We start from the raw sequence: 19,585 nt of genomic DNA on the forward strand, positions 1-19,585 counted from the left end.
AGATGTGACAAATTTATTAAGAGGCGTTCATGCGTCACTGAGGAAAATCTACGACAGCCAGGAGCTAGCAAAGATTTCCACTATAATTTACGCCAGTTTCTGGCATAAATTATAATAAACTGTCATAGAAATGTTGCTAAATTGCCCCTTTAAGACTATAACCTCAAACTAATACTGTCATATGACTATGAGTCTATTCCTTTCTTGGCCATTTAGAATATATTTGGATGACAGAGGAGAAATTCAGACAGACTTATATAGGAAGGAATCTTCCACAAATAGGCTTTTAGATGCCAAAATTGGCCACTTAAAGAATACTCGGTTGTGAAAAAAGCTGATGAATTGGATTGTTTTTCTGGTGTTATCCCACAAATATTCAATGAATGATTTCTTTATAGTAAAATATTTATTTATGTGTGTCTATAAGAAACTACGCATTTTGTACTCGAACCTAGTCCTTCTTCAGGTGTTTCAGCCTGAAGAAGGATTCTATTGAAAATAAATAGACCATTCTTTAACTATAAAGATGTTGTCTATTAAAAAGCAGTCCACTTCTACCTTTTTCACAACACTATACATTGGTTCCCTGCCCGAAGTATTGGCAAATGAATGGCGGCCACAGTCCCCCAGAGATTACCCGGCAAAAAGTCTTAAAGGGTAATTAAACATTCAACAAACTTCTGACATGTCATAGTAACATGTCAGAAGTTTTGATTGGTTGAGGTCCAAGCACTGAGACCCCCACCAATCACTAAAACAAAGTGGCAGAAGCGCTCAGGCACTGTGTTTTTGTTCGGCTTTGTACAGAAATCGATGTAACGGTGTATGGACTCAACAGAAAGTCTATGTCTTTCCGGAAAAAGCCGAACAGAAACGAAGCGGCTGAGCGCTTCTGTCACTTCATTTTAGTGATTAGTGGGGGTCTCAGTGCTCCTACCCCCACCAATAAATCTTCTGACATGTCACTATGACAGGTCAGAAGGTTGTTGAACGTTTAGTTACCCTTTATAGGGTGTTTTGCCTTTCTGCACAACTCAGTCAGGTGAGTGCATTGGCACACAACTAATTGCGTATACAGTACTATAAGTTGTACAATCCTGCCTATTAATCGCTCTTCTTTCTTTCTGCATATGGCATTGCACTTAAATAATACAATCAGGGCAATTCCAAAAAGAGAATACTGTGATTAAGATGCAATTGTTCAACCTTTGATTCTTTCAAGTTAAAATCACGAGAATTGAAATCTAGACTACTAGAACAGAATTAGTCTAAAAGACCAATAAAGGTGGCCTACGCTATAGCCTCACACACAGACCATAAGGAACTTTTAGTAATTAAACTTAACAATTACATTTCTAAAATCTCCACCATCAGCTAATAACCGATTTCTCCAAACAATGGGATATGATGACTAAAATCCTTAACCCCTTAAGGACGCAGCCTAGTTTTGGCCTTAAGGCTCAGAGCCCATTTTTCAAATCTGACATATTTCACTTTATGTGGTAATAACGTCGGAATGCTTAAACCTACCCAAGCGATTCTGAGATTGTTTTCTCGTGACACATTGCGCTTCATGTTCGTGGTAAAATTTGGTCGATATATTCAGTGTTTATTGGTGAAAAATTGCTACATTTAGAGAAAATTTTGAAAAAATTGCATTTTTCAGAATTTAAATGCATCTGCTTGTAAAACAGACGGTTATACCACCCAAAATAGTTACTAGTTCACATTTCCCATATGTCTACTTTAGATTGGCATCGTATTTTGAACATTCTTTTATTTTTCTTGGACGTTACAAGGCTTAGAACATAAACAGCAATTTCTCATATTTTTAAGTAAATTTCAAAAGCCTTTTTTTTAAGGTACCTCTTGAGTTCTGAAGTGGCTTTGTGGGGCTTATGTATTAGAAACTCTGATAAAACACCCCATTTTAAAAACTAGACCCCTCAAAGTATTCAAAACACTATTTAGAAAGTTTTTTAACCCTTCAGGCATTTCACAGGAATTAAAGCAAAGTGGAGGTGAAATTTGCAAATTTCATTTTTCTTGCTGAATTTCAATTTTATTCATTTTTTTTTCTGTAACACAGAAGGTTTTACCAGAGAAACACTACTAAATATGTATTGTCCAGATTCTGCAGTTTTTAGAAATGTCCCACATGTGGCCCTACTGCTACTCGTGGACTAAAACACAAGCCCTAGAAGCAAAGAAGCACCTAGTGCATTTTGAGGCCTCTTTTTTTATTAGAATATATTTTAGACAGCATGCCAGGTTTGAAGAGGTGTTGAGGTGCCAAAACAGTAGGAATCCCCCAATAGTGACCCCATTTTGGAAACTACACCCCTCAAGGAATTCACTTATGGTTGTTGTTACCATTTTGACCACACAGTTTTTTCACAGCACCTATTTGAATTGGGCTGTGACATTAAAAAAAAATGTCATTTTTTCCAATAAGATGTCATCTTTTATCAAAATTTATTATTTTCACAGGGAACAAAATACTCACTTGTGTTGCCCAATTTGTCCTTAGTGTGGCAATACCCCATTTGTGGTGATAAACTGCCGTTTGGGCCCATGGGAGGCCTCAGAAGGGTAGGAGCGCTGTGTGTTTTTTAGAGTGCAGATTTTGCTGGATTGGTTTTCGGGTGCCATGTCGCATTTGCAGAGCCCCAGAGGTATCAAAGCAATGGAAACCCACCAGAAGTGACCCCATTTTGGAAACTATACCCCTCAAGGAATTCATTTATGGGTAATGTGACCATTTAGACCCCATAGTTTCTTCACAGAACTTATTTGAATTGGGCTGGGAATTAAAAAAATATATTTTTTTTCCAATAATATGTCATTTTTACTAAAAAATTCTTATTTTCACAAGAAATAAAATACTCCATTTTGTTGCCTAATTTGTCCTGAGTGCGGCAATACCCCATTTGTGGTGATAAACTGCCGTTTGGGCCCATGGAAGGGCTCAGAAGGAAAGGAGCGCTGTGTGTTCTTTGGAGTCCAGATTTTGCTGGATTGGTTTTCGGGTGCCATGTCGCATTTGCAGAGCGCCAGAGGTATCAAAGCAATAGAAACCAACCACAAATGACCCCATTTTGGAAACTACACCCCTCAAGGAATTCATTTATGGGTGTTGTGACCATTTTGACCCCATAGTTTTTTCACAGAACTTATTTGAATTGGGCTGGGAATGAAAACAAAATTATTTTTTTCAAATAATATGTCGTTTTGGCTGAAAATTTCTTATTTTCACAAGAAACAAAATACCCCATTCTGTTGCGCAATTTGTTCTGAGTGCCGCAATATCACAATTTGTTGTGATAAACTGCCGTTTGGGCCCATGGGAGGGCTCAGAAGGAAAGGACCACCATTTGGCCTACTGGGGATTTTCTAGTGCGAAGTCATGTATGCAGAAGCACCTGAGGTACCAGTACAGTTGAAACCCGCAAGAAATGACCCCGTTTTAATAACTACACCCTTAAGGCATTCATCTAGCGGTGTAGTGAGCATTTTGACCAGAGACATACACCCCATAAACTGTAATGTGGGTTCTCCCGGGTATGGCAATACCCTACATGTGGCTGTTATCAGCTGCCTGGACACACAGCAGGGCTCAGAGGGGAAAGACGAGGGGGGATAAGCTGTGCAGAGTGCATCAGGGTAAGTAAAATTGGGGTAAATTATAAACCAAGGGATGTATGATAAATTTTAAAACTGACTTTCATACAGAGCTCTGGTTATTCGGGACACGTGTCACATTGATATATTGTGTCATCCCTTATCGCCCTCTTATAGCAGACTTTGCACCTCTTTTGACTTTTTCCCTTCTTGCCAGTTTGGGGAACTTCTCCTGGAAAGTGTTGCCGCCTTGGTACGATGCGTGTGGCCCCGCTTCCAGAAGTACTGGGTGCCCCCCCTTCTTGGTCCCTAAAGATTTGGTTCTTGATAATCACCTCTTGAAATTCCAGGAAAGTTCCCGTCTGGCCTGCACATCGACGTAGCACGTACGCATTGTACAATGCCATCTGTATGATGTGCCCGGCCATCTTCTTATACCACACCGCATGGCACTGTAGGGCTTCAGGATTTGATCTTACAAGTCCATCCCTCCCATGTACCTATTGTAGTCCAGGATGCAGTCTGGTTTGGGGGTGGCCTTCCCTTCATATAGCCTAAACCTGTAGGTATACCCTGATGCACTCTCGCAGCTTATACATCTTCAGGCCATACCTTGCCCTCTTACCCGGCAGGTACTCGCGGAATTGAACCCTCCCTTTAAAATGTACCAGGGACTCATCAATAGAAATACACTTCTCGGGGGTGTATGCTTGGGAAAACCAGGCACAGAAACGGTCTAATAGGGGTCTCCGTTTATACAAACGGTCAAAACTGGGGTCATCTCGGGGGGTGGGCACGGCTCATTATCAGTATAATGTAAGAAGCGAAATATTGCCTCATTTATTTATTTTTTTAGGTTACAGTTCAGTTCTGAAGTTTCTTTGAGAGGTCCATATATTAGAAACTCCTATCAAATACCCCATTTTAGTAACTAGACCCCTCAAAGTATTCACAACAGCATTTAGAAAGTTTATGAACCCTTTATATGTTTCACAGAAATTTATAGCAAAGTAGAGGTGAAATGTAAATTTTTTTTTTGTCAGAAAATCCTCTTTATACCATTTTTTTTATAACACAAAAGGATTTATCAGAGAAACGCAACTTAATACGTATTGCCCAGATTCTGCAGTTTTGAGAAATATCCCACATGTGGCCCTAGTGCGGTAATGGACTGAAGCACCGGCCTCCGAAGCAAAGGAGCACCTAGTGGATTTTGAGGCCTCTTTTTTATTAGGCACCATGTCCGGTTTGAAGAGGTCTTGTGGTGCCAAAACATTGGGAACCCCCCAAAAGTGACCCCAATTTGGAAACTAGACCCCTTAAGGAATCCATTGTAGTTTTCTTGGGGTGCATGCGGCTTTTTGATCAGTTTTTATTCTATTTTTAGGTGGCGTGGTGACTAATAAACAGCAATTCTACTATTGTTTTTTTATTCTTTTTTTTTTACTGCGTGCACCATGCGCTATAAATGACATATTCACTTTATTCTGCGGGGCGATACGATTATGGCAATACCAGATGTTTATATTTTTTTTTTATGTCTTATGGCGTTTGCACAATAAAATACGTTTTGTAAACAATCATGTACTTTTTGTGTTACCTTATTCTAAGAGCCATAACGTTTTTATTTTTCAATCAATAAAGCCGTGCGAGGACTTATTTTTTGCGTAACGAACTGTAGTTTCAATCAGTACCATTTTTCGGTACATACGACTTTTTGATCTCTTTTTATTCCATTTTTTGGGAGGTGAAGTGACCAAACAATTGTGATTGTGGTTCGGTTTATTATTATTTTCTTTTACGGCGTTCACCGTGCGGGATAAATAACTAAATAATTTTGTAGTTCAGGCCGTTACGGACGCGGCAATACCAATTATGTATAGTTTATTTGTTTGTTTATATATTTTTATTAATAATAAATGACTGATAAGGGAAAAAGGGGGATTTTTACTTTTAATACTTTTAAAACTTTTATTTTCTTATTTTTACACATCTTTTTTTAACTTTTTTTTTACTGTATTACTTTGTCCCACTAGGGGACTTGAGGGCAGGAGGCCCTGATCGCAATTCTAATACACTGCACTACATGCGTAGTGCAGTGTATTAGAACTGTCAGCTACTCACTGACAGCAAGCATAGTGGGTCCTGACGTTGTCAGGACCCACTAGGCTTCCGTCTATGGCATAGCCGGACGCCATTGTTTGGTGTCCGGTTGCCATAGTCACCATCGCCGGCCACTATCGCGTAGCAGGCCCGCGATGGCAGCTTAACCCCTAAAAAGCTGCGATCTCTATAGAATGCGGCTTTTAAGGGGTTAATCAGCGGGGACACAGCGATCGGTCCCCGCTGTAGAAGCTGTGACAGCTGCTGAACAAGACAGCAGCTGTCACAGCTCCTGCATGTGTCGGGAGGACGGCCGAAACGGCCGTTACTCCCGAGACGTACTATTAGGTCATGGAGCGTGAACGATACAGCTGCCATGACCTAATAGTACGTCCAGGAGCGGGAAGGGGTTAATCAACACTGAAAAATCTTGGTAACAGACCCAAACTTGAAACAACATCTTGATGGGAAAGCATCATTAGGCTAAAGAAAGGGAATGATAATTTTGAATCTCCTATTATCTTGACATTGTTCACAAAAGACAGCTCAAAAGTCTATTGCCTCACAGATGAACGAGTGCATTGAGAATAAAACAATCCCTTTCACTTGACCCCAATTTCCAGACATTTCAAGGCGAAACACAACCTGGAATTTACTGGCCTAATGTGCTGGGTGATATGTCAAATTTATTTAGGAATGGGTAGCGGAGACTTGGATACATTTCTCCTTAGATGAGAAGGCCAAATTTTTTTTTTCTGTATGAACTCAATGAGCCCTTTTCAGCTCAATGAGAACTTTAACCCCTTCCCGCACCTTGGCGTAACTGTACGTCCAGATAAGCAGTAACTTCGCGCACCTGGGCGTACAGTTACGTCCGCGCTTTAAAAGTTAACCGCCGCGCGGCGCTACACCGCAGCGGCGGTTAACTGTGCAGGGTGTCAGCCCTGCTCTCCCCGTTGCCGATCAGCGGCCTGTCGCCGCTGAAATCGGCAATTAATGCGATCGATTGCGATCACCACATCGAAGAGGTTTACAGCGGATCGGCAGCCCCCCACATGTATTTGCGGGGGCTGGCGATCCTTATCATGGCAACCAGAGGCCAGACAATGACCTCCGGGTTGCCATGTATGGAAGCCTCGGAGGATCAGCCTCCGGCCGTTCCTCCTCTGCTTCCTGTCAGTGTGACTGTTACGTCACAATGACAGTTAGAACACATTACACTACGTGTGTAGTGTAATGTGTTCCAGCAGCGATCAAAGCTGCCAGTCTAAGTGTCCCCTAGTGGGACAAGTAAAAAAAGTTAAAAAAAGATAATAAAAATGTTTTGAAAAAGTGTAAAAATCAAAGTAAGACGTGACATAAACAAAGAATGCTTTTTTTCCTATAATAAGTCTTTTATTATAGGAAAAAAATTAACACGTTAAAAAAAAGCACACATATTTGGTATCGCCGCGTTCGTAACGACCCCAACTATAAAACTGTAATATTATTTTTCCCGCACGGTGAACACCGCGAAAAAAATAAACGAAAAACAGTGCCCGAATCACAATTTTTTGGTTACCAACCCTCCCAAAATATACAATAAAAAGTGATCAAAAAGTCGCATGTACGCCAAAATGGTACCAATACAAACTACATCCCGTCCCGCAAAAAACAAGCCCTTACACCGCTTTTTTGACTGAAAAATAAAAACGTTACGGCTCTCAGAATATGGTGACACAGAAAATAAATTTATTTTGTAAATAAGTGATTTTATTGCACAAACGCTGCAAAACATAAAAAAATTATATACATCTGGTATCGCCGTAATCGTATCGACCCGCAGAATAAAGTATGATGGTCATTTATAGTCCAGGGTGAAGGCCATAAAAAAAACAAATAAAAAACATTGTCAGAATTAATGGTTTTTGGTCACCTTGCTTGCCAAAAAATGGAATAAAACGTGATCAAAAAAATTCTGGTACCCCAAAATGGTACCAATGAAAACCTACAGATTGTCCCGCAAAGAATAAGCCCTCACACAGCTCCGGTGGAGAAAAAATAAAACCGTTCTGGCTCTCAGAATATGGCGATGCAAAATGTGCAGAGTGTTCCAAAAGCAGATGAGATCGGGCGCCATTTATCAGTGCGACACCGGCCACATATCTGCGGATTATTATTTATTTACTGCATTATTATACCCTCTTATTATACCCTGATGTACCCCGCACAGATAACATGTACCCTGATGTACCCCGCACAGATTACATATACCCTGATATACTCCGCACAGATTACATATACCCCCACATTATAAACTGAAACACCAGTAAAACCCCAAACAGAACAACTACCAAGCAAACTCTGTGCCCCAAAAGCCAAATGGCGTCCCTCCCTTCTGAGCCCTGCAGCGTGCCTAAACACCAATTTACGTCCACAGATATGGCATCGCCATACCCGGGAGAACCCGGTTAATATTTTGAGTTATTTGTCTTCAGTGGCACAAACTGGGCATAACATATAGTGCACTAAAATGGCATATGAGTGGAAAATTGTAATTTTCACTCCGCACCATGCGCTGCACATTAACCCCTTTGCGCACCATGACATAGCATTTCGTAGTGTGGGGGGTGATGTATGGAGCGTCTCACGTAAAAAATAAAGAATTTAGAATGGCAAAATCGCTGTTTTTTTGGTCACCTTGGCTCTACCTAAAATTGTAATAAAAAGTGCTCAAAAAGTTGTATGTACCAAAAAGTTGCACCAATAAAAACGACCGCTCGTCCCTCAATAAATAAGCCCTCACACCGCTCTATTGACTGAAAAATAAAAAAGTTGTGGCTCTTGGAACGCGGGGAGGAAAAAACTAAGAAGGAAAAGAAAAAAATGGATCACTCCAGAAAGGGTTAATTACTTTCTAATGAAAAACCATTTATGACCACACGTGGGGTATTGCCGTACTCGGGAGAAATTGCTTTACAAATGTTGGGGTGCTTTTACCCCCTTTATCCTTTGTGAAATTGAAAAAAATGCAACATTTTAGTGGAAGAAATGTCGATATTCATTTTCACGGCCTAATTCTAATAAATCCTGCAAAAGACTTGTGGGGTCTAAATGCCCACTATATCCCTAGATAGATTCTTTAAGTGGTGTAATTTCCACTTTTGGGGCGTTTCCACTGTTTTGGTCCCTCGGGGGCTTTGCAAATGCGACATGGCACCCAAAAAACATTTCAGCTAAATTTGAGCTCCAAAAGCCAAATAGCGCTCCTTCCCTTCTAAGCCTTGCTATGGGTCCAAACAGCAGTTTATTACTACATATGGCATATTTCCGTAATCGGGAGAAATTGTTTTACAAATGTTGGGGTGCTTTTTCTCCTTTATTCCTTGTAAAAATTAAAAATGGCTACCTTTTTTCAGAAAAAAAGTCGATTTTTACCTTTACAGAATAATTTCAATGAATTCAGCAAAACAACCGTGGGGTCAAAATGCTAACTTTACCCCTATAAAAATTCCTTGAGGGGTGTAGTTTCCAAAATGGGGTCACTTTCCGGGGGTTTCCACTATTTTGTTCCCTCCAGTGCATTTCAAACGCGACATGGCACTGAAAACCATTCCAGCAAAATCAGAATTTCAAAATCCAAATGGTGCTCCTTTCCTTCTGAGTCCTGCTGTGGGTCCAAACAGCGGTTTATTACCACATATGGGGTATTGCTATAATCAGGAGAAATTGCCTTACATATGTTGGGGTGTTTTTTCTCTTTTATACCTTGAAAAAATTAAAAATTTCTACGTTTTTTCAGAAAAAAGTAGATTTTCATCTTCACAAACTAATTCAAATAAATTTAGCAAAAAAACTGTGGGTTCAAAATGCTAACTATACCCCTAGATAAATTCCCTGAGGGGTGTAGTTTCCAAAATGAGGTCACTTTTGGGAGTCTTTATTGTTTTGGCCCCACAAGACCTCTTCAAACCTGACATGGTACCTAAAATATATGCTAAAAAAAGAAGGCCCCAAAATCCACTGGGTGCTCCTTTGCTTCTGAGGCCTGTGTTTCAGTCCATGACCGAACTAGGGCCACATGTGGGGTATTTCTAAAAACTGCAGAATCTGGGCAATAAATAATAAGTTACATTTTTTGGGAAAAACCTTCTGTGGTATAGAAAAAAATGTATTACAAATGAATTTTGTATAAAAAAAATGAAATTTGTAACTTTCACCTCTACTTTGCTTTAATTCCTGTGAAATGCCTAAAGGGTTAATACACTTTCTGAATGCTGTTTTGAATACTTTGAGGGGTGCAGTTTTCAAAATGGGGTGATTTATGGGGACTTTCTAATATATAAGACTCTCAAAGCCACTTCAGAACTGAACTTGTCCTTGTAAAAATCGCCTTTTGAAATTTTCTTGAAAATATGAGAAATCGCTGCTAAAGTTCTAAGCCTCGTAACGTCCTAGAAAAATAAAATAATGTTCAAAAAACGATGCCAAACTAAAGTAGACATGTGGGGGATGGTAACTAGTAACTATTTTGTGTGGTATTACTATCGGTTTTACAAGCAGATACATTTAAATTTAGAAAAATGCTCATTTTTGAAATTTTTCGCTAAATTTTGGTATTTTTCACAATTAAATACTGAATCTATCGGGCAAATTTTGCCAGTAACATAAAGTCCAATGTGTCACGAGAAAACGATCTCAGAATCGCTTGGATAGGTAAAAGCATTCCGGAGTTATTACCACATAAAGTGACACATGTCAGATTTTAAAAATCGGCTTCGTCCTGAAGGCCAAAACAGGCTCAGTCCTGAAGGGGTTAATTTTAAATGTTTCTCAACATTTGATGTAACTGTAAAGCGTGCACATGGTATGTTGCAGTCAAAAGTTCCCAGTAACGGCCAGTGCCCCATCGTATTCAACTGTGCCCCATCGTATTGAACTGTATGTGTCTAGGGGTTGGAGGTCTAGAAGGTTTCGCTGGTTGGATTGGTGTTTCTCTCGTCTAGCTCTTCTGTAAATATAAGGGCAGTCAAGATGACTAAACGTAAGGGTAGAACTGTCCCTAGGAAGCTGACAGGATATTTTGAGAACTCAGCCCTCTCCCAAGAAGCTGATTCAGTGCCAGGAATCTCTGGTGTCTTACAAGAGGAGGTGAGCCAGCCCGTAAGCATATCTACACGAGTTTTCACACAAGATGAAGTTCCATTTGAAGATGGGGCCTCTGGTTCTCCTTCAACAACAAATGGGGACAGGGCCTCATGTGAGGATACGTTCTCCCCCTGGTTTCTCCGGCAACTAAAAGTCCTGCCCGCAAAAAGTCTTCAAGGGTGGATGAATTTATGTTGCCACAATCAAAAACGGATGAATCTTGTGATATTAATCAGTTTCCTTCCTATGACGCTCCCATCACTGTAGACACATTAAAAGGAATGCTAATCTTGTTACAAAAGGGCATAGATAAAAGTGTGTCATCCCTGGTCAGCAAATTACAGTCTAATGTTAATGCTCTGGGTGAGTGTACTGACCTAATAGAACGCAAGATGGGATATTTCACAACCGCCCATAACGAATTGGTGGATGCCAATAACGCCTTGGAAAATGAGGTTGTTTGGCTTAAACATAAAGTTACAGATATTGAGGATCGATCAAGGCGTAACAATATTAAAATCCGAGGCATAGCAGAGGAGATATCAGCTACAGAATTGGCTCCCTATTTGAGTAAACTATTTCTTGCCATAATACCATCACTTTCAGAATTGGATCTGATAATAGATCGGGCTCACAGATTACCCAAATCTAAAGCAGCACCAGAAAAGGCGTCCCGAGACACGTTGGTTAGAGTACATTTCTTCAATATTAAAGAGAGAATAATGTTTGAGGCTAGAAGAACTGGCTCGCTTCCGCCTCCCTTTAATAATATTTCCCTATTTCCGGACCTCTCAGCTGGCACTCTTCAAGCCCGTAGGAACTTTTCCCAAGTTACGAAAATCCTGCGTGACGAGAGTATCAAGTACAAGATACCATCTACCCATGACACAGCAACCTAGATTATTTCTTAATATATTAAGAGATATAGTCCCAGTTCTGGGTGTATGTGCAGCGTAGGTTCCCACCTCATAGAGGTCGCCTTGTCGTGGCAGGTGGGCTCACACAATTTGATCAAAATGTGTGCTAAGAACCTCCCTATTGTCAGTAGATTTAGCAGTAATGCATATTTCTTTATATTTAGTGGCTTTGGTGGCATTAGTGTTCGCAGTGTGCTGTCGCCATTTTCTTGTGTGCTGTATTAAGGGGTATAGTTAGGGTTCCCAGTTGTTTCATGAAGTAGGTAACCGTTATGCCGAGATATGGAATAGCCCTAACTAGTCTTAATAGCCAGGGAGATGCCCATATCAAGAATCAAAGATTTAGAGGAATTAACATTGTAATAACTCACAGATCCAAATGGTTGAGAAATAGTATGCAATTGGTGAATAGTTAGTTGGCCTAAAAGCAAATTGCGTAGAAAAGCCAAAATGTTGGAATGCTCAGGTTGCGAGGTGGAGACCCCCTTTTATAAATTATAAAGGGAGTTCTAATAATCAACTTAGATATACCTTGCAGACCCATCGTCAAGCAGATTGATTCTTCAATTGTTTTGCAAGCAAGGCACCCGGCTTGTTGTCATGCCAAACATAAGTCATTTTCAGTTTTGTGAGTGCCAAGTAATGCTGGTAAGTATTAATCTCATGTAATTGCTTTGCAATGATGATATTTCAGCAGCTCTATCCACACAATAGAACTGCTTGTTTAATCTATGAAAAGTACAAAGCTAAGATTGTGATTGCACATAAAGTTGTAACCTAACTATCTTAGCATTAGATGTTTACTTTATGAAATGGCTCCTCATAGTGCCTTTATGAGCATACCACAGGGTAACATCGGATGTCTGGGCATTATCATTATGGAAAAAATAGTTTGAGACAGATTTTGAGGTCAAGGGGACATATTTAGGATGCTGCAAAATGTAATCAAAGAGAGGCCCTACAGAATTAAAAGGTGTATAATATTGCTTCTGAACAGCTATTAATATAGGTCAGTCAAAGACAGAGCCCCAAACGTGGTAGAGAAAATGTGTGGGATAAGCAATTTGTCCACTAGAAAAAAATGTAAATTCTACTATATATCTTATGAGGATGACAAAAGAATGTATAATCCCTTTCACTCTGGTGTTCCAGATGCCAAATATCATAAAGGTTGTTTCTATCTAAAAAAGAGACTATAGAGGTAGATTATACTGATGCATTGAGGGATAAAGAATCCATGGAAGGCCAAAACCTTTTGTTGAAGTTGTCCACCAGAAGCAATGAGCCAGTTTTGGCGAATTGACACTCGAAAGAATTCAGCTTGGTAACCCCCTACCCCACCCCAACACAAGCAGACCCCTACTGGAGCCTATGCCCAGCCACCTTGCCCATTGGCCCCCATGGATGCCCCCACAGTATAATGCTGCCCCAACAGTATAAGGCCCCAGATAGCTGCCCCCACTGTATAATGCTCCCCATAGCTGCCCCCACAGTATATTGCCTCCCATAGCTGCCCCCACAGTATAATGCCACCCATAGCTGCCCCCACGGTATAATGTACCCCATACAGTATATTGCACCATATCAGCCCCCCTCCCATACCCAGTATAATGCCCCCATATGTGTCTCATAGAAAAATAATTAAATAATTACTCACCGGGGGGCGGAGCCTGACCGCGGAGAGTGATGGCAGCATAATCTTTCAGCTCCTCACAAACATGATCCGGGACCACTAGAACAACAAGGCACGAACTAGAAAATGGTAAAAATTGGCAAGCCCGATAACAGAGAACACCCAGGGATGCTAAAAACTCCCAAAGGACAGGCAGACCTGGACAAATTCTTAAAAATGAAGCCGTCCCAGAAAACCAAAATGGCGGCGCCCGCGGCCATAGAGCCCAGACAAGAAGAAGAATCAGACGACGATAGTGATAGGGAGTCTGTCGCTGCCTCCTCCTCCTCACGCCAGGAGAGGGCTCCGATATCCCGAGCGTACTTAAAGAAAACCATTTTACAAGCTTTAACGCCTATGATGAAGGAGCTAGCTGATATCAAGGCGGATGTCCGCCATATTGGAAATCGGGTAGAGCACCTAGAAACTGTGGTCACAGACTCGGTCAGTTTCTGTGATTCACTAGGACACAAAGTACAACATCAAGAAGCTCAACTCAATAAAGTGATGACGCTTCTGGAGGATCAAGAAAACAGGAGCAGGAGGAAGAATGTAAGATTCAAAGGCATACCTGAATCAGTGGCTTCAGAGGCACTTAAGGCGGTGGCCAAGAAAATATTTGCAGAGCTGTTGGGCCAGGAACGTGCTTCCGCAATTGTAATTGAGCGGATCCAAAGGGCACTCCGCCCTGTACCGAGAGCGTCGGAACCACCAAGAGATGTGATATGTGGCTTACTGATCTTTGTGGATACCTCGGCCATTTTACAGGCAAACAGAACACGTGCGGACGTCGTGCTAGAGGGCGCGAAAATCCAGCTCTTCCAGGACATCGCAGCCTCCACACTAGCAAAACGCAGAATGATGCGGCCTCTTCTTCTTAAATTGCAGGATCTGCGACTCACATATAATTGGATGTACCCCTTTGGCCTAGCCATACTGAAAAATGGTAAACGCCTCATCATTCACACACCAGAGGACTTACAAGATACTTGGGAAAAGTTAGGAATCACTCCTATAGAGATCCCTTCCTGGATGCCGGCTCACACGGACCTCCATTTGCAGAATCTACCGCAGATCACACCGTGGGCGAACGCGGGAAAGATGAGATCTCCCAGATCTAAGAAAGGGCAAGTGAGAAATGAAGATGGAGACCTCGCCTGAGTATGGACTCCCATTCCTACCCCACATGGGCCTTGTATAAGCTATTTGCTCTCTGTATATTAGGCATGGGAACTGTGAGTATGTCAGAACTGGTATATTGAGTTCCCTTAATGCGACAATGGACATGTCTATACTTTCCCTATATTGCATAGTGCCTTAAAAAGTAATACTGAAGAATATGTATGTTGCTGTAGTGGTCCTGGACCAGGTATCGGTTCAGGATAGATGGTTCTCTGTACCCCTAACTCTGGGAAAAGACATGGCACCTTTAATGTTATACGTGGTTTATGTAGCATTATGATACTCGGTGCTTTGTCTTCTGTGAGATATGCACATTTGGATGCCCCAGGGCCTAAGGGTCGTGCGCTCCCCCAGGGGGGATTGACCCTTGGTCTCTGGCTGCACTTCCTTTCATTGTTACCTCGATGTTTTCCCTTTTTCTATGTTCCCTATGTTACCTCTACCTCCCACCCGATCCCTACAAGATAGATGGAATATTGCTAAAGTTCACTAGGATGCCACGATACTCTAACACCCCATGGCGTTAACAAACATACTCACTTATAATGTTAGGGGCTTGAACTCCTCTAACAAACTAAATCAGGTCTTGACGCTACTTAAAAAGGAGAAAGCCTCTATAGTATTCTTACAAGAAACCCATTTTAAGGAGGGAAAGATACCTAGATTACCAACACATTATTTTAATAAGTGGTACCACTCTGGATCAAATAGCTCAGCAGCAAGAGGGGTGTCTATTGCGTTTCATAAAGACCTTCCATTTACTCTAGTAGCACAACATAGTACTGCTGATGGTAGAGCACTGTTTTTGAAGGGACATATATGTAACTCTATGTACACATTTGTAAATCTATATGCTCTGAATAAATCACAGACGGGATGGTTTGACAAGATATTAGACACTCTAACTATTTTTGCAGAGGGGCCTATAATTTTAGGTGGGGACCTGAATGTTACATTAAACCCTCTCCAGGACTCCTCTGCTAACAGATCCGCCTTATCGTTTGCTGCACTTGGGAGAATTAAAAGGAAATTTCAGGGCCTACAGTTGGTAGATGCCTGGAGAGTGTTGCACCCCTCGACTCGTGATTTTACATTCTACTCTTTAACGCATAGGTCACATCAGAGACTCGACTATCTTTTCATTCATGAGAGTTAAATTTCAGCTCTAAAATCAGCTCAGATAGGTCCAATGACGGTTTCGGATCACTCAACGGTTAGCATAATTTTACCTCTAGCGGAAATACCCATTAGAGAATGGTCATGGCGGCTAAACGATACTCTCCTGGATGGAGAGACACATATAACCTATTTAACAGAACAGTTGAAATTCTATTTCGATACTAACACATCTCCGGATGTCACGGCCACATGTATATGGGTAGCACACAAAGCCTACATAAGGGGTCTCTTTGTCTCCATGGGGTCTAAAGTCAAAAAAGAAAGATCAAAACCAATTAGTTCCTTATTGACCCGAATTGCTGCACTAGAAAAGATTCACAAAAAATCAGCAGCCCAGGGCGCTCAGATTGAATTGCATAACCTGAGAGTGCAACTAAAAGATTTACTCAACCTGAAACTTGCCAAAAATTTGATGCACTATAGACAGAAAATATATGCACATGGAGACAAAGGAGGTAGACTTATGATGGCTCTCATTAAAAAACGAAAAGAAAAATCTTTTATTACAAAAATCAGGGGAGCAGATGGAATAATACGCACCTCCACGTCCGATATAGCCAAAGAATTCAGGTCCTTCTATTCCTCCCTCTATAATATCAAGGAAGATGGAGCTAGAACCCAACCTGGTCAGGAGGAGGCACGAATATTAGATTTTTTGGGGTCTCTGCAATTGCCTCCCCTTTCTGCTGAAGAGGCCGAAACACTCCTACGCCCTATCATGGTGGAGGAGGTGAGGAATGTGGTTTCCTCCTTTCCACCAGGCAAAAGCCCGGGACCACATGGCTTCCCTCTCATCTATTACAAAAAATTCCTAGATTTCTTGTTGCCGCACCTAACTCACATGTGTAACGCACTCTTAGAAGGCACCCCCTTTTTGAAACAATCCTTAGAAGCATTCATCACTATTATACCGAAGGAGGGGAAGGATGCCTCGCTCTGTGCTAGCTACAGGCCGATATCCCTATTGAATGTCGACCTGAAGATATGGGCCAAACTTTTGGCGTTGCATGTGGGGGCTTTATTACCCAAACTTGTTAATCCTGACCAGATGGGGTTTGTGCGGGGAAGGGAGGGTAGACATAATGCGATGAGACTGATAAATTCGATACACTACGCTAAATATTCTAAACTGCCTTTGATACTTATGGGGACTGATGCTGAGAAAGCGTTCGATAGGGTAGCCTGGGAGTTCATGAAACATGTGCTAGCTAAATTTCTATTTCCACCTCAATTTATAACGGCAATCTTCTCACTTTATACAGAACCACATGCACGGGTACGGGTTAATGGGGTCTTATCTCCGTCCTTCTCTATCACAAATGGTACTAGACAGGGATGCCCGCTGTCCCCCACTCTCTTTGTCTTGACCTTGGAGACCCTTCTGCAAAAAATTAGATCAGATTCTCTCATAAGAGGGATACAAATAGGCAACCATACACACTTAGTTGCGGCTTTTGCAGATGACATACTACTTATGGTCACTAACCCGCAACAAGCGCTACCACGGCTACAACATATCTTTGCAGAATATGGAGGGGTCTCCAATTTCAAGATCAATTACAGCAAATCCGAAATACTCAACATCTCCCTTACACCCTCTCTGGGACAAGATCTGCAACGAGACTCACCCTTCCTATGGCCTTCCCACTATATCACGTATCTGGGTGTCCAAATCCCGAGTCAACTGCAGGATTTATATAAGCTCAACTACCAACCGCTATTAAAGAAATTATCCACACAACTCACTGCTTATCACATTCCCTTCATGTCATTGATGGGTAGGAAAAACCTTTTACAGACATACATACTGCCTATTCTCTTGTATGTAATGACCATGGTCCCTATATACCTGCCTAAGTCCTTCTTTACACTAGTGAGGCGTATGTTCTCCTCCTTCTTATGGAACCAACGCAGGCCCCGCTTGTCTTATAAATTATTGTCGCAAAAAAGAGATAGAGGCGGCTTGGGATTACCGGACGTGGAGGTGTATTATAGGGCAATTCATTTGCAGAGATGGTTAGATCTGATCTCGCCTGGAGAGATGGCCTGGTGTGTAACGCCTGAGATAGCACCCCTGGGAAGGGAATCTATACGAATGTTGTGGCTAGCAGACCAAGGAGACTTAAAATCACTTAGTAACCCTTTGCTGAAGGGAACACACTCGGTCTGGAGATCACACAGAGCTAGGAGCACACCCCCCTTGATGTCCTCGCCAATTATGCCTGCCTCCCTGTTGCCTTACACTATGGAGCATGGGGACCCCTCACCAGATGACATATGGGGTTTACTACGTGAAACTACCATTTCAGATTTATTAGAAACTAATAGGGTCCCCTCACCGGCTAAAATTAGATTGCTGGTATCGCCGAACTCACTCAACTTTCTCCAACTGACCCATATACAACATATTTGCACGAAATTCCTCTCCTCTCAGAAAGGCAACAGGGACCTAGGCGATTTAGAGAAACTACTCCTCACTAAGTCAGTGACTAAATGCAAACTATCTAGATTATATCCTATGTTACTGAACATGGACTCGCCTGACACCCCCACCTTTATATTGTCCTGGGAAATGGAATTAAACAAGAAGTTCACGGATCAGGAGCAGAAATGGATCTTAAGACACTCTCATGGGTTCTCTAGGTGTGTTAAGCTCCAGGAGAACCATTATAAATTGTTAACAAGGTGGTACAGGACGCCGAAGCGCTTGTACCATTTGGGCCTATCAACCTCTAGAATGTGCTGGCTTTGTCAGGGGGAGGTGGGAACACTGTCCCATATTTGGTGGTATTGCCCGCTGGTCACAGACTTCTGGAAGGAAGTATCCCTAGAGCTAGCAACCCACTTAATAGCGGCAGCTAAATATTTAATCTCCCTCTGCTGGCTCCAGACGGCACCTCCAACCAAAACACAATGGTTAGATAGAGTGCATCAAATATGTAGTTTGGAGGAGTTGACCAGTTGGCAGGACCACACTCACACACAATTTTCAAACATTTGGGAACCATGGATAAGATACAAAACCGGTGCACATTGATTGAGGACGCAAATGTTTCCTCCTAAAATGTGGCTCATAGTGAATATTCTAGCTTTAAATGAATCGGACAGGGGATACTTAATAACTGACTGTAAGATGCACAACCTTACAACCCACCCCCTCGCGACCCACAGTTCATAATGTATTGCATTGTGCTCTTTGCATTTTCGGTGCAGAGAGGAGAGGGGGCCTGTAATTTAAAGCCCCCCTTTCTCCTCTCTCTACCGCAAACACAGACAGCACAATACAACACATTTACATTACAGGCCCAGGCCCCCTCTGTGGCTCACCAAGTCTTGTTGTTTCCTGAGGAGTCAGATGATTGGATCCAACTTCCAAGCTCTTCTAGGCTCTCCTGCACCACGTTGCGTTCTCTTACTGACTGATTCGAACGCCCCTCACGCGACGTCACGGTCACTTGGTACACTAAGTGAACCATGTCACCGTGAGATCTATGGAGCCCTCAGCCCTGCCCATCCATTGATAGGCAGCATAGTGCCAGCGTCACGGCAAATAAAGAATTAAAGATATTATTACACGGTTAGCGCTGTGTGGCAATGGGGGCCCTGTGGGCCCCCAGGCTTAGCGGCCGGGTCGCAACTGCAACGGCTGTGACCCTTATAGCTATGCCTTTTTAAGGACCTTTTTGAGGACTCAAAGTTGTCTGGATGTCACAGGGCGTGCAGAGAATGTTGTGAACCCACTTTGTCACCAAGTGATTTGACATAGGGCTAAACCAGAGAGTGA

This window comes from Rhinoderma darwinii, chromosome 7, assembly GCF_050947455.1.
Source record: "Rhinoderma darwinii isolate aRhiDar2 chromosome 7, aRhiDar2.hap1, whole genome shotgun sequence".
Classification (NCBI taxonomy): Eukaryota; Metazoa; Chordata; class Amphibia; order Anura; family Rhinodermatidae; genus Rhinoderma; species Rhinoderma darwinii.